We start from the raw sequence: 13,796 nt of genomic DNA, 5'->3' as shown, positions 1-13,796 counted from the left end.
CTGTTGATGCAGGACAGGGTGCAGTTGGCTCTGCCTATTGCTTCATTGCGTTGGCAACTCATATTCATCCTGGAGTCAATCATGACTCCAAGATCCCTCTCTGCCTCTTTGCTGCCAAGAAGGTCAGCCCCTAACCTATAACCATAATGCTGGTTCCCTCTCCCCAGGTGCAGCACCCTGCACTTGTCCTTGTTGAACCGCATCCTGTTCAGATCTGCCCACTTCTCTAACCTATCCAGGTCTGCCTGGATGTGGTCCCTGCCTGCCGGTGTATTCACTTTCCCCCACAGCTTGGTGTCATCAATGAACTTGAACAGGGTGCTCTCCACACCCTCGTCCAGGTCACTAATGAAGATGTTGAATGGCACCGGCCCAGGGACCAAGCCCTGGAGGACTCCGCTGCCTACACCCTCCCAGGTCGACATCGACCTGTCCACCACCACCCTCTGGTTCACCCCTGGAGCCAGTTTGCCACCCATGTGACCGTGCATTCATCAACGCTGCAGTCCCTCAGCTTGCCCACCAGAATTGGGGGGGATGCTGTGTCGAAGGCCTTCTGGAAGTCCAAGAAGATGACATCGATTTCTTCCTTCCTATCTAAGCTCTTTGTTACCTGGTCATAGAAAGAGACCAGGTTAGTCAGGCAGGATTGGTCTTGAAGATTTCAGTCTGATTATTTGGTTTAATACCAGTGATGGACCTATGCTGCATGAATTTGACCAGTCATTTTTTTTAACCTGGTTTAAACTTTTGGCTTCTACAACATCTTATTGGAACATCTTATTGAACATCTTATTGAAACATCTTGTGAGTTCCACCAGTTACTTACACTCTGTGTGGAAATAATATCCATTTCAGTGTTAACCACTGGCCTAGCCATTACCTCTAAGTCCCAGAGTAAATCCTCCCTCCCCTCACAATCCCCCCACCAGCCCCAACACAGACACTGATTCCTCTTTCTCTCTTTGACAAAGGATTTCTTATGTATGAGTTGTTTTACTCCTTTAGGAGAGGGGACTCAGGATGCTAGAGCAAGCAACAAATATTTGCTGATGATATAATTTAACTAAATCACTAGATATGAGTTATGCTTTTGATACGACAGAGTTGCACCTGGCTGAGTATATGGGAGCACCAAGGACTTTCGAAAAGTCTTGTTGAACTGCTATACCATTAGCCACAGTCCAGTACTATCTCCTGGCACAGTGACATCCACAGAATTTGCATGGGAGTCTAACAAGTTTTTAATGTCCTATTTGGGCCATACAGCAGGTCATTTGCATACCTTCAAGCTTTTCAAAATTGCAGCACAAGTGAATTTATACATGGTCAGGTGGAAAGACACAGATTTTTAAAAATACACATCATTGTTATGAATCTAATTAAAGTGGTCAGCATCATCCACAAATGACAGAAAGTCTCTTTCAATATGTATATGTATTGCATATCTCACAAGCATTTTCTCTGAAACACGTTCATGGTTTCTTTTAGCAAAGAAAATGCTGAGTTTGTTATGCACAATTCAGTTCACCAGAGCATGTGATATTCATGAGAAAGAGATAAAAAAAAAAAAATTAATAGCATCAATCCTTGGCAGTATATCTTGTTCTGTTAACCACACAGAACTTAAGCTGCTTTGGTTACAGTTGAACAAACCTTAACAGAAGAAAGGAAAAAAAAAAATAATGCTGATTGTGCAGTTAGAAGAATCTTTGGAACCTTATAAAGGCATAAATTGTCCTTCGCCTTACAAGTACTCCTTCAGGGATGACCCAGCTACAGAAAGCAAGCTTTCATTTCTGGACCTGAAGACCATCCAAGAATGAAGGATGAGACAATGGTTTGCCCTTTGACAGGTTTGAGTGGAAACAGTAAGTGTTTTTGTGTATTGAAAACTGGGTAGACTCAGAGGCATCCATGTTTTTTCAGCTAAACTGACTATTAGCAGAACTATTTATAGATGTTGCCCACAGGCAGGTTTCCTGGTATGTCCTTCAAAATCTGCTGCAATTTTTTGTTTTCACTCCATGTTCCACAGAGGTTGCCACATACTTCCTTGTAAAGTTTGTAAAAACTTTTATACAAGCATTTCCAAGGGCAGCTGTTCTAGTACATAGAACTATATACCCTTGGGCAGCCTATAAAACTACCTAAATCTCCCATCAATAAAATGGAGATAAAATATTTCCCTTTCTCACACTATCGTACTGATCATTACATGCTATAGTATTGGGTATCACATGTAAAGTATGAAAAAGCTGAAAAACTTTTGGACATTTGGAAGTCAACTAAATGCTGTGAACAATGGAATCCATTACATCTTGAAATTTCATTGCTTCTAAAGCTGAAACAAAGGGGAGTAGAAATAATTTATGATTGTGGATAGAGGAAGAGTAACTTCTCCTAGCTTGTACCCTCACCCATACTCCAATTCCTAGCTTTCATCCTATATATGACAGAATTATAGTCTTTTCTTGGGAAAGAAGTGGGGAAGAGATACTTTACAGTAGCCCTTTAGCAAACGGTTGAAAATTTTTCTAGTGGAGAGTATACTAACACCACCTGAACTCTCTTTTTGTGTACCATATTGTCTGTGAATCTGTAAGTTCTTGCTGATCCTTTTTCAGAACATAATCTTGTAGAAAAATCATGATTGCTGAGATTCAGTGGAAGCATATAATTTCTAGTAAACAAGTATTAATTAATTAGTGTGCATATTTTATACTCAGCAGCAGTCAATCAGGTGTTTGTAAAGAGATTTTTTTTCTGGACTTCCTAAATTTCTGCCCAATTTTTGTGTAGTATCTCTGGAAATGGATATATTTTTAGACTGAACTGGAAGTCAATTATTTTTTATAAAGACAAAATTATGTAATGCATCTTCAAAAACATAAAGACATAATGTTTTGTGAAGGTAATATGTGTAACAGCAGGAGGAATTAGAGTCAGTCTGCAGAGCTGTGCTGACTGTTAATTTGGACTGCAACTCCCAGAAATCTCCAGGGTCAGGGGGGAAGGGAAAAAGGAAGAGGAAGCTTGAGGCTGGAGTGAGGGGGAGAAAAGAGTAGCGTGCACTGTAACCTGATCAGCTGTAGACAGAAAAGTTCCCAGTGGAGGTGGAGATCTGATTGGTCAAGATCTCTTTAAACCATGCCAGGAGTGTCCCCCACGGTTGGCTGTTTTCATGTTTTCATTTTGCTGCTTGCCCAACCTGCCCCCGATTGGTGGAGGGTCCCCACCAACTGGACTGTTTACCACTGATCACCAGGTGAGCAAAAACTGCAGTATATTTTAAGCAGCAGCAAATGGCCTGGCCAGTGGGGCCCCTCTGCCAATTAGGGAGTTTGGGGGGGGCAAGCTGTGAAATGAAAACATTAAAGGAGCCACTGCAAGGTGCACTTTCAGTGCAATTTATGGAGATCCCTAGTCATTGGCTTGGTTAGTAAGGACTGTGGACTCAAGGAGCTACAGTCAGACTTGGGGGTAGCTGCAGGCTCCTGTTTGAATTCTTTAGGGACTAAAGACTTGTTTGGGAACACTTTCAGAGGTGTGGGATAGGAAATTAAGGTACTGAGTATATGTTGCTGGAGTGTTGATATTTCTTTACCTTTTGCCTATTCCCTCCCTTTGGCCTATTGGCTTGTGACCTTAACCGCTATGATTTTCTAGATAAAAGTGGCACTTCCCCTTGATTCTTGTGCCAATTTCTGGGGCTGCAGAGTTGGCACAGTAATCTGCATGACAGCATTATCCAATGAGGAGATCATTACTAAAACACACCATAAAAACCCCTATAACAATAGAATCTGATGTAGCACGCTTACCTTTCAGAGCTTGGACTGAGTCCCAGGCTTGAGATTCTGCTGTTTTGATTGGTGGAGCTCATCCATCAATCAGGAGGCATCAAAAGAAATGAAGCCATGCCCCTTTCCTGAGGGGAGGGAGAGACGAGCTCCCTCGGACCTGATTGAAGACTGCAACACTGTCGGGTCCAGAAGACTTCAGGGGTAGAGCCCTGGACAGTAGAAAAGGAGCTGTGTGCCCAAGACAAGGGAGATGCATCTAGGATGGAGAAGAGAAAAGAACGGGGCTTAGAAGAGCTGAGGAGAGCTGCTCAGCAGGGCAAAGAAGTAACCCAGAACAGTCCCTAATGACTTCCATTGGCGGGGTGCTGCAGACAGCTCCAGCGGTTAGGCTTTCAGTGTGCAGCACAGTGCATGGCCTCTGGAACCTTGGAGCTGTGTGAAGTGGCTCAGGTTTGTGACCTTTGGCATGCAGCCAGAGACACAGAGTACAGGCCGGTGCATGGAGTAAGATCTTTGGAGCTGCTTGGGTGGCTCAGGTCCCCAGCCTCTACACAAGGCCGGGAGCTGGGTGTAGGAGGTGCTGCACAGAGGACAAGAGCTGCTTGAGGTGGCTCAGGTTTACAGCTGCTAGCACAGGGCATCAGTTCAGTGCAGACAACACTGCACAGAGGGTCCAGGAGCAGACCAAGCCTTGGTGCTGCACAAGGCTGCCTGGGCCTCCAACTCCTAGCACAAGGCGAAGAACCCGCTACACACAGCAGTGTATGTGGCCCTAAGCCAGGCCAGTGGCAGTAGAATTGGGTGGCAGAAAAGCTCAGTGGGGAACAGAGCTCAATCTGGAGAATGGGAGGCAACCCTCCATGACTCTGGAGAGAGGGTCCCCACAGGGGAGGGACCCCCAGGGCTGTGAAGGAGCACCATGTGGGCCACTCCTGGGTGATAAGGAAGGCTTAAGAGTCTTTGCGGTCTCCTTTTCTTCCCCCCCACCTCCTTTCCTGTAGTGATATTTTGGGAGTGGGGCCCCTGCCCTGGAGGGCACCCAGGTAGTCTAAGGACTCCTGGTTATATGTGTAGACTGTGCCTTATAGTTTATGCAAATAAGTTGAAGTAATAGTTTGTATATTAATAGAGTTATAAGGTTGCTCGATCAATATCCTTTGTTCTGGGTTGCTACCCCATCTAGGTGCTGCTTGGCTCCCAGCTTCTGGGGGCAGCTGGGAGCTAAGTAGTAGCAGGAATGGGTCAGTTCCCTCCCCTGTGGTCTACTAGCATTGAGGCTGACTGGGAGCAAATTTGCTTCTGGTCAACATCTAAACATGTTAGTTTAAGGTAGTAGCTAACCACACAGTAGACTAATTTATAGCTCCGTAAATGGTGCTCACATGTAGAGACTGATGTTTTACTTAGCACTAGATTGATCTACTGCATAGTAAAGCATCTTGTGTAGACACACCCATGGGGTATCCTGACCGCTTGTCAGCATATCTCCAAATAAAACCACTTCCACTTTTGTGTGTGAAGCAATATTTTGAAGGTAGTTTGATATTATTCAGATAATAAACTTCTTTAAAAATGCTGAACTTTATTAACTAATTAAATTGAAAATGCATACTGCTGTTCTTGGGAGTAAAACATGTTTGTTGAATATTGAGGAATATAGAGTGTAGGTTGTAGAATAATGAGCAGTGTAATGACAGGTGTATAATTTTTCTAACTTAGGCATTTTAGTTGCATGCATACCAAAACCGACAGGAATGGAATTTAAGTTCAGAACTGGGATCCTGCTTTGACAGGCTGGTGAAAAAGGGAACAAGGTGAGTCATAACCATGACTCTGTTTCAGACATAAAGCCCAATCCTTTTTCTGTTGAAGTCAAGACATGGAGGATCTGGTTCCACATCTATGCACACTATGAAATGATGACACTGAGTATAGCAAAAATCTTGTGAAAATGTACCCAATAACTGTCTCCCAAATTCACTTCCAAATTCTGACTCGGTCTGAATAAAGCCATTTTGTTTTAATTCATTTAGGTAAGCTTACACAGTTATAGACACAATAGTTTCCATTAACAAAATTGAGATTTTTATGCAGATTACATATTTTCTATCCTCTGGTGCTGCTCTGGCAAGCCCGTGTTTTAATAATTTAACATACAGGTACTCCTTACTTAAAGTAGTTCTGGTTAACATTGTTTCATTATTATGTCGCTGATCTATTAGAGAACACACTTGTTTAAAGTTGCGCAATGTTTGGTTATAATGTTGTTTGGCTGCCGCATGCTAATAGGTAACTACTGGGATGTAATTGGATTCGCTTCACATTGGTTCACTTAAAGTTGCTTTTTTTCAAGAATGTAACTATGATGTTAAGTGAGGAGGAGCTGTACTCAGAAAAGAGACCACACATTACAGAGTGAAATGGATTGAATAAAATATTCTGAAAGCAAAAAAGAAGATTTTAGCTGTAGTGGACACAGGGGTTGCTGAATGGGGCCTGAATATATATCAATACCTTTTATATAATTATAATATAGAACTATAACTCAGAACTAGAGAGGAGGTTATTAAACATGTTCTTTTTCATTTTTTCTTTTCTTTGGAGGCACTGGAACCACTAGGAAGTTTTACAGAAAAAAAATGGATTTTCTACACAATGTAATATAGGTAGTTCATAATTTTTTATTCTCTACCCTCTGCCCCTCCCCCAAAATATTAGATATACCTGTTCTTATTCTGAAAACCAAGCATCAGTAAATCATGACATTATTTATAATACACCACCAAAGAAAGTATGAGTGAAATTGTAAACATACTGAGGACTCAGTGGTGCCAAAATTAAAGCTTATAATATTACAGCAGCTGATGGTTAGCTGGGAGTCAGAAATATGATCCATTAAAATAAACGGTTGAGATTAATTTTCAGCTATCTGGCAGAACATGAATTAGAGCAAATTTCAAATAATGTCAGCATCAGTTTAGTTATCCTCCCTTTACTCTTTCTCTTGTTCCCCTCCGAATGCGCAAACTTTGCTTTAGTGGAATAGCAAACCTAAGCACTAAATCCTTAGTTGATAAAAATAGTCACAGCTTCTTTGAAGTCACTAGATCTAAGATGATATGTACCAGCTAGCCTAGTTGTAGCATGAAGTACACATGGGCTAAGGACAGAAATTACACACAAACTGGTAGAAGTGATCAGAAACTGATTCAAATCTGTAACAGAACAGAAGTTCAGTGCACAAAACCACCTTCAAAATGGTCAAAACCAGTTTAAGATAAACCTGGATGGATGTAGGACCAGACTTAACTGATTTAGGTTAAATCAGCTTATTGAACTTCTGTCCCAGATCCCCTTTAGATTCAAATTAACTCCCAGCATCCCAGGATGCTTTGTACTTCCTCCGCAACCCTCCCCTCAGAGCAGTGGGGCGGAACTAGCCTTGGCCCAAACTGTGTGTCCCAGCCCAGCAGGGAGGCATGATTTAGTGCCCCCAGGCTTCTGACCTGATTCACTGCAGGTATGTGGCTGCATTTCTGGAATTAAAAGCGAATGTCTGTTCACTTGTTTATTGGTTCAATCTGTGCAGTTTAGATTAACCTGTGAATATTTAATCAATTCAGCCTTGGTCTTTTTGACTATTTATACTTAGCCATGAAGTACAACATAGTAACATGCAATTCCACTGAGTCTTCTGGAAAATGAATTGGGGTTACTGTTATATCCAATCCACATTGCTTTCAAGGTATATCGGTATGAGACTTCAGAGCTTTCTCTTTCAAATCTCAATTTGTACTAAGTGAGCCTCGTACATAATAAAAAAAAACTTTGTTTTAAAGTCAGTAATTGTTACAGTTTTTATTGTGATCAAATAGAGTTATATGCCAAGTAAAATTGTATTGCACTTGGATGTAATATTACAGCAGAAATAGGTAATGAAGAAAATAAAAAAATGCTGATTCTTTTGTGTAATATATACATATAAGGCTCTGTGTTCATTTTGAAAGTCATTGTTTTCTGATCTTAGTCTGACTCTCTGTGAAGTTTTGTTAGTCATTCCTCAAAAAGCCTGAAATTTGATTCAAGTCTGAAAATTCTTTACCATAGTAGTGACACAAGGACTTTGGATTCTAGGTTTTGTCAACACCATCTGACTTCTTTGGATCCTGAAACTACATTTTGCTGCATGACCATAAATGGAAAGTGAATTGCAATGAGGAGCATACCACTGTAAATTCTGGTTTAATTTGGAAAAGAAGAAAGAAGGAAGATGTTGAAGAATGGGAAAAGAAAAGAGGAAATTTAGAGAGAGAGTAGAGAAAATTTACCCTTGTTTATTAAGATAAAACAAAAAGTTCAAGTGGCACTACATGACAATGTACTAGAGCTTTATTGATATATAGAAATCTGAAATATATATATCTCAAATCTCTACATTTAATTCCCATCATTATTATTTCTCTGTTATTTGTATCATACTCCAGATGTTGATTCTAGAGAGAGGATCAAGATGAAAATGCCAGATCAAGAGAGTTAAAAGGTGTTTGGGTCAGTAGGATTCATGGCATTATGAAGACAGAAGCACCTGATAAAATGAAAAGCCCTAGATTCTCTAAAAGTTTGGGGATATTTAAATGTGAGGAATACCAGGTTCAGAAACAGCTCCATTCAGTTCATAATTAGAGCTGGCTAGAAGACAAACTCAATTTCATGACAACTTGAGAGGATAAAAGGAACCAAAGTTCAAATCCAGTTCTGCCTGATTCCAAGTAATATTTCATTTTGGATCACTGAATCAGGCAGAGTAGGGACCTGAATCTGGGATTATTTCATGTCCAGTGTTGCTTTCTAATGAAACATTTATACTGACTTTTATCCCTCCCAACCCCTTCCTGATAAAATTATTGTCAAGACTGTTATGTCTCCATGAAACTTTTTGTCTTTGAAGTTTTAGGTTGTATACATATGTCCAAATGATCTGGGAGAATTCTCCTAGGTTTGGTTCCCTGGTAGAAAAACTTGCGAGAGATGCCTGAACAGACATTTGGAATAATGCCTCCCTGAAGAGCAGAGAGTTTACAGTGCTGACATTTCACAGCCAGGGGCCTCCCCAGGGCACATCTCTGCAGGCTCCTTCAGTCTGCCCAGAGACAGAATCGCAGCAGGGCACAGGGCAGCCCTGATTGGCTGACCCAGACTGCCGTGAGTCTGCCTGTATCTCCTTGCACCACACCATGGGATTGTGAAAGGTATGTTCCTCCTCTTGCTTAGCTGGAGCAGAAAAGTCCACTGTGTGATACACTCTTTCTAGGGCAGGAAAGCACACTGGGATATTAGAGGACAGTGCTGTGGCTTCTACCAGAAGAGAACAGGTAGACATTTGCTATCCCAGGTGGAATTTTCCTGGGAATCATTTATCTCTGGTTGTTTCTCGAGTGACCATTTTTACTTTGGGAGAAGAATCTTGAACATCTGAACACACATGGTTCTCCCAGGAGAACAGTGACTCTCCCAGGAGAAACAGAATCTCTGTGTGTGATTAGTCAAACGTGTTCATTTTGGCTGTACCAGCAATGTCTATTAAAGATCCTTCTATGTTGGCATGTGTGTTGTCTGCTTTCTATATGAAATAATCAAGCGTAGTTAAGGACAAAACTGGTGGAAGCTTTAGAAGGTTGAAACAGACATTTTGTGTGCCTGTTAGAGACTTAGTGAGAACTGAGAAAACAGATGTTTTTCCAGACTCCATTTTTTGGCTAGAAACAAGGGGCCAGGCCGGAGTTATGATCTGGGGCTTTATGTCCAAGTTATTGAGGTATTCAAATATTAGTTGTGCCAGAAGTATTACTTAGCTGGCAGGGGCATGAGTTACAATTACTTACTGGTTGTCTTTCAGTCAGGTGAACCCTTAAAACAGAGTACAAGCAGAGAGTGTTCCACACATAAAAATAGAAAGAAACACAGGCAGAAAGTGGGATTTTAAAGGGTTACTACAAAAAGCAGAAGGGGGCTTCAAATAATGGGCTGGGAGTAAGAAGAGGCCAGGGAAAGGTGGAGTACATATTTGGGGGTCTCATACTGGGGTATAGATGTGAAGTTGATGACAGTTTTGTTGATGGGATGTTGTTCTGACAGAAAACACTGATGATCTGTCAAAATTCACACTGTTGGGCTCTAGTTTTCCTGCTAAATCTTGTATCATTTTTTTTTTTTAAACAAAACATTTTGATCTTTTCAAAGTGATTCTTGTGCATGGCAATTTCTCTTCCATAGAGAATTTCAAATTTTAAGCTTTTAATTTGGAAATGGAGCAATATTATTATGGAATTAGGTATGCCTTCTGTTTCTCTAGGCAGCATATACTCATAACTTCCAGTCCAGGGGTCTGCAAAATGGCACTTTTTAATATTGCGGGCCACACAAACTATACTGTATAAAAAGAAGCAGATATTACCAGGCAAATGACACATTGAATTATTGCACATACCATATTATTGGGACATTCTGTATAAATATAGTATCACCAGAACACCTGATTCAGGCCTAATGGTAAATAGGAACTCATACCCTGTATTTCTTTTATTGGCAAAACTTCTCCTGAAGGCAGTAGAAGTTTTGCCTGAATAGGGACAGCTGGAACAGGCCTTAAATGCAGTTACTACATACTGATTTCACTTCCTCATGGGAAGTAGCAAAATGACCATTGACTATCAAGATTGAGGCATTATGGAGGCATATTTAGCTAATTAAGCAGCAGTCAAGTTTCAGGTGAGGTGGCAGAAAAACAGAGAATCAGGTTTTTATTTACAGTGGACGCACCTACATGAGATGTGGTACTGCAAATCAGTGTGGTGGTTTACTGCACAGCAAGCAAGTGTGTCTACATGTGTGCATACTTACTGTGCAGTAAAAACCTTTAATCCTGCTTAAATTTGTTGCTTGCAAATGCAAGTAGCAAATTTAAGTGGAGTTAGTTAATGTGCAGTAATGCACATGTAGACATGACCCATGAGCAAGTTTCTCCCCCTGGGCAGGCCACAGGCAATTCACAGGGGGGAATTGACGCTGCAGTAGGACCCAGAGGGTGGTGGTCAACGGGAGCCAATCATCTTGGTGCTCTGTGACCAGTGGGGTCCCTCAAGGCTCTGTCCTAGGGCCTATACTATTTAACATCTTCATCAATGATGTGAACATTGGTGCCAGAAGCGGACTGGCCAAGTTTGTCGATGACACCAAACTCTGGAGTAAAGCATCCACACCTGAGGACAGGTGGGTGATCCAGGCAGATCTTGACAGGCTTATGAAATGGGCGGATGAGAACCTAAAGGTGTTCAACACCAAAAAATGCAAGGTTCTCCACCTTGGGAGTAAAAACCTGCAGCATGCTTATAGGTTCTGCAGTGCTACGCTACTTAGCACTACAGATAAAAGGGATTTGGGGGTCATGATTGACCACAAGATGAACATGAGCCTTCAATGTGATGCTGTGGCTAGTAAAGCAAGCAAAACATTGGCTTGCATCCATAGATGCTTCTCCAGCAAATCCCGGGACGTCATTCTCCCATTGTACTTGGCCTTGGTGAGGCTGCAGCTGGAGTACTGCATCCAGTTTTGGGCTCCACAATTCAAAAATGATGTGGAGAAGCTTGAGAGGGTGCAGAGAAGAGCCACGCGCATGGTCAGAGGTCAGAAAAACAGACCTTATGATGAGAGGCTGAGAGCCATGGGACTCTTCAGCCTGGAAAAGTGCAGGCTCAGGGGTGATCTGGTGGTCATCTATAAATTTATCAGGGGTGCTCATCAGGATCTGGGGGAATATCTGTTCACCAGAGCACCTCAAGGAATGACAAGGTTGAAAGGTCACAAACTCCTCCGTGACCATATCAGGCTAGACATAAGGAAGAACTTCTTTATTGTCTGAGCCCCCATAGTTTGGAATAGACTGCCGCTGGAGGTGGTTCAAGCACCTACCTTGAATGCCTTCAAGAGACATTTGGATGTTTATCTTGCTGGGATCCTATGATCCCTGCTGACTTCCTGCCCCTGGGGCAGTGGGCTGGACTCAATGATCTTCCAAGGTCCCTTCTAGCCCTAGTGTCTATGAATCTATAAACTGTGTGAACCGTGGAGGTTCCTAGTGCTGGGCCCAGTTGCCATAGGTCCCAGGGGCCCTTACCCTGAGAGATCTTCTGTCTGCCACCAGAGCAGAAAGGGTTGGCTCCCCAGGATCTTCCCTCCAGGTGTGTCTATCACTAGACCTTCCCCTGGATAGAGGTCAGGGTGATGGGCCTGTAGTTTTCTGGATCCACTTTTCTCCCTTTCTTGAAGATAGGCACCACATTGGCCTTCTTCCAGTCTTCAGGCACTTCACCAGAGTGCCAGGAGCTCTCTAAGATCCATGCCAGGAGCTGAGCTATGATGCTTGCCAGCTCCTTGAGTACCCTTGGGTGTAAACCATCAGGGCTGGCTGACTTGAAGGTTTCCCACCTCTTAAGGTGTTCCTTCATGAGGTCAGTGTTGATGGAGATTAAGGAATCTCCCTCACCCAGGCCTCCCTGTCCTATAGTGGGAAGGGGTGTCCCATGGGACTGCTGGAAAACAGATGCCAGGTACCCATTTAGCAAGTTTGCTTTTTCCTGGGTGTTGGTTGTCAGTTGTCCCATCTGGTTTAGCAGGGGTCCAATGCTGCCCTTGCTTATCCTCTGTCTTTCCACATGTCTAAAAAAGGACTTTTTATTGTCCTTGATATTTGTAGCTAGCTGGAGTTCCATTGTAGCCTTGGCTTTCCTGGTTTGCTTTCTGCAGGTCTGGACCAGTGCCGAGTATTCCTCCTTGGTGGTGTATCAAGTCCTCCATCTTTTGTATGTCTTCCTTTTAAGATGCAGGAGGTCCACTTTTTTGGAGAGCCAAGGGGGCTGCTGTGCCCTTTTGCTGCCTTTCCTCTGAGATGGAATAGCCTTTTCTTGTGCATCCAGGATTGCTCCTTTGAGGAGAAACCACTCATCCTGGACTGCCCTCCACTTTGGGTTGTGGTCCTTGAGGGTCTCACTGACAAGCCTGCTTAGCTTGTTGAAGTCAGCTTTCCTGAAATCAAGGACTTCTGTATTACTGACTGACTTGCCAGCTTTGCGTCAGATAGTGAAGGTGATCATCTCATGGTCACTGTCACCCAGCTTCCCTTTGGTCATTAGGTCACTGATTAGGTCATCTCCAGTTGCCAGGAATAGGGTGAGCGGCACTTTACCTCATCAGCCCGTAGAATTCCTGCATCAGATCGAGCTCATCCATGCATGAGAGAAAGCTTTGCAACAGCTTGGATTTGGCCGAGCACTCTTCCCATGCAATGTCTGGGTAGTTGAAGTCTCCCATGACAACCATGCACCAGGAGCATGCGGCCTCAGCCAGTTCCCTGGCAAATTCCTGGTCAAGGTCTTGATCCTGGGTAGGAGGTCTGTAATGGGCTCCCACCATTGTGTCCCCTGTGCTGTGTTCCCCATGGATTTTAACCCAGAGGGTCTCAAGTCATCCCCCCTGGGTGCCAATGTTGGCTTGCAGGGACATGTAGCTTTCCTTGACATAGAGAGCTACACCCCCACCCCTGTTGTCCACTCAATCCCTCCTGTACAGGGTATAGCCATCTATACCTGTGGCCCAGTCATGGGTGGAGTCACACCAGGTCTCCATTATCCCTATGACATCATAATTATTTGTATTTAGCAAGAGGACAAGTTCCTCCTGTTTATTCCCCAAGCTCCTGGCATTTGTGTATAGACATGCACATGTCCCCTTGGGTACCCTTGCCCTGCCTACAGTTTGTTCCAGGGCTGGTGCTGGGGTGGGATCCCTTAATTTCCTTGGCCTTCTGGCTCTGTAAGGGTTGCTCAGTGGGTCAGCAGTGGCGGTAGTCCCCCCATCCTCCGGAGGGCTTAGTTTAAAGCCCGATGGAGTTGATCGGTCACTCAACCTCTCCATGGCTCTCTCTGTCCTTCC

Source organism: Gavialis gangeticus, unplaced genomic scaffold (genome assembly GCF_001723915.1).
Source record: "Gavialis gangeticus isolate Ggan-Ray unplaced genomic scaffold, GavGan_comp1, whole genome shotgun sequence".
Classification (NCBI taxonomy): domain Eukaryota; kingdom Metazoa; phylum Chordata; order Crocodylia; family Gavialidae; genus Gavialis; species Gavialis gangeticus.
The sequence above is the reverse complement of the archived record's forward strand: the minus strand, read 5'-3'. Positions refer to the sequence as shown.